At 59.9% G+C, this 2,733-nt stretch overlaps 1 protein-coding gene across 1 annotated transcript in view; it reads right to left on the minus strand.

Annotated features, from left to right (window-relative positions):
- Positions 1–2,733, minus strand: part of MACROD1 (mono-ADP ribosylhydrolase 1) — a 152,664-nt gene that overhangs the window by 135,050 nt on the left and 14,881 nt on the right.

Consider the following 2,733-nt stretch of genomic DNA (forward strand, 5'->3'; position numbering starts at 1 on the left):
GGGGGGGGGGGGTTGGTCCTGCCCCTGTGACCTCCAGCCCTGGCATCCACCTGCCCGGCATTCCCCCACTGGACTCTCTGCCCCAGCGCCCCACCACGTACTACACAACATACTTCTCATCACAACACACACACACACACACACACACATCTCACATCCCACACACACCCACCATCACAGACACCACACATAGTACACACACGCTCCAATCACGTCTCAAATACCAACAGAGGGGGGTAAAAAGCAGGCCTGGACTTCAAAAGCCAGAGGACCAGTTGGTAAACAGTCTGATTTCCCAAAGTCCTGAGAGAGGCCATGGGCAGAGTGGCTCCATGGGGAGGGAAGGAAGCGGGCAGGCACGGGGGGCACCTGGCCCCTGCCATCCCCAACAATCCCCCAGGGTCCTCTGAATGGGTGGCAAGGGAGCCTGCAGCCAGGCCGGAGACACCCCAAGCCCACAGTTCTGCAGGATGGTGGGAGTTCTAGGGATCCCAACCCCCCTTTTCCCTCACAGGTCCCTCCCAGCTTCCCCGCCACAGTCCCTGCAGCTGGAGAGAGGCCCAGCCAGCGATGGCACCTTCCCTGTGCGGGCCCCCATCTGGCCAATAGGGACAAAAAAAGACACCCCCCCACACACACACACACAAAATCCAGGAAGTCCAAAGCTGACCTCAAGTCCCCAGCCCAGTCCTACCCGCACCGCTCCCCACGGGACCAACATTGCCCTTCGCTTCAAAAATAAAAATTTAAAAATTCCCACCCCGCTATAATTGCTCGCTCCTTTTCCCCATTGTGGTGGCTCCGCGGTCGGCGCTGAGAAGCAATTATTCATGGCTAATGATTATAATCAAGTCAAATAGAATTTAATGGACACGTATTCTCTTCCTGCTTGAAACTTTACATATGAATTAAGCACATATGGGTTTCACGAGGCACAGACCAGATTTATGCAGCCCCGAAAAGCCCCACGTTGCCGCGACTTTTATTCTACTAATAAACAGGCTGATTTACGGGCGCCACCGGGCGCGAAAACCGCGATCTCTGCTGCCCCCTGGTGGGCGGCAGGCGGGGGCTGAGCCAAGGCCATGGGGGGTGGGGCAGGGAGGAGGCCGGAGGACCCTGAGTGTAGGGCTCCAGGCCAAGATCACCAAACACCCCTGGGGTCTGACTAGTGGCAAGGCCGCCGGAACACTGATACCGGGAAAAGGTCCGCAGGGAGGACCCAGAGGGGAAGCCGGCTCTGTGTGCAAGCCCCATGACCGGGGCCTGCCTCGGCCATTCCCTGTGGTTCCACGCAGGGTCTGGGTCCTCCCTGCTGTGAGACTCTAGAAAAAAGGGAGATCCCAGGAAAACACATCAGGAAGTGTTGGATAAACTGAGGCAAGCAGGGAGCGACGAAAACTGCTCCTCTGTGGGAGGTGCCCGGCATCCCTCGGCATACCTGGGACTGGGTTGACACCAGAGTGATGATTGGGGGGGGGGGGCATCGGTTCTAGCACCAACGACAGAGACAGGGGGTGAGGCCTTGGTTCATGCCAGGGCCTGCATGAGCATCACCATTCACGAGCTGAGGTCCCTCATGCCCCCTACAACCCGGCGGGGGGGATTTCTACCACCCACATCCTGCGGAAGGGAAGACGGGAGCCCAGGCACCTACGCCGAGAAGGAGTCCCCAGAGAGAGGCAGCGAACGCTCCCACCCCCAACCCAGTGTCGCCGAACGCAGCCAGGACCAAAGTGCTCTTCTGAGAGCGAGAGGGGCTGACAGGCACTGCACTCAGGAGTCTGGCCAGGCTCAAGGACACTTCAGAAAAGCCATGAATCACGCCCACAGCCCCACAGGCAGCCTCCGGAGCCCCCGCCCTGCTCCAACTGCATCCCACCAACACCCTCCCTGGGTCTCCACCCCTCTCTCCTGGCCTGTTAACTACCCAACTGGCTGGGAAAGGGCTGATACGATGCCCCACTTCTCCCTCTGGCCACTTAGCAGTTCATCAAGAAGAGTAGGGGTGGGGGTATGAGAGGATCCCTCAATACTCTCATACCCCCGCCCGTGACGGGCAGGGCCACAGGCACGCAGCAGAGCAGCCCCACAGGCCTGCGGGACGGACTCCTCAGCCACGGCCCCAAGGCTTCATCCTTCCACCCGAGACCATCCCCTCCTGGGGCCAGGCAGCAAGAAGGCCCTTCTCCTCCAAGTCACTATGACATCTGCCAACCCAGCGGGGCTTGTCTTAACCCCACGTCCCCCCAGATGGACACGCAGGCCTGCTGGCAGCCCCCCATCCCGTCCTAGTGGCCCCAAGAGAAACATAGCAGAAGCACCAGTAGAAACCCAAAGGGGACCGAGCTCCCTCTGCCCTAAGTTGGAACTCCTGCCTTTGTGTCACTGGTTACCTGTGCACCGAGACGGGCAATGTGGGGGAAAGGGGACACCTGTGTGACCTCACAAACAGGCAGAGAGATGCGCAGAGCAATGCCACAGCAGAAACGCAACCCAAATCACGACAAGCAGGCCTGGAGCAGGCCGAGTGGCTCCCTCTCCCCAGGTCCCATAAGCCCAGCCCCTTACCAAGAAGAGCATCAGCCCGCCATGTGCCAGGGGCACTCAACAATGACAAGGACACCAATACCAGCCCCTAGCCAGCACGGGGGTCAGACACAATGGCTGCAAGCCCAGGGGCAAGGGGGAGGAGATCTGAGATGCTCAGGGAAAGGCGGGGGGGGGGGGGGG

This window comes from Ursus maritimus, unplaced genomic scaffold (genome assembly GCF_017311325.1).
Source record: "Ursus maritimus isolate PB19 unplaced genomic scaffold, ASM1731132v1 scaffold_23, whole genome shotgun sequence".
NCBI lineage: Eukaryota > Metazoa > Chordata > Mammalia > Carnivora > Ursidae > Ursus > Ursus maritimus.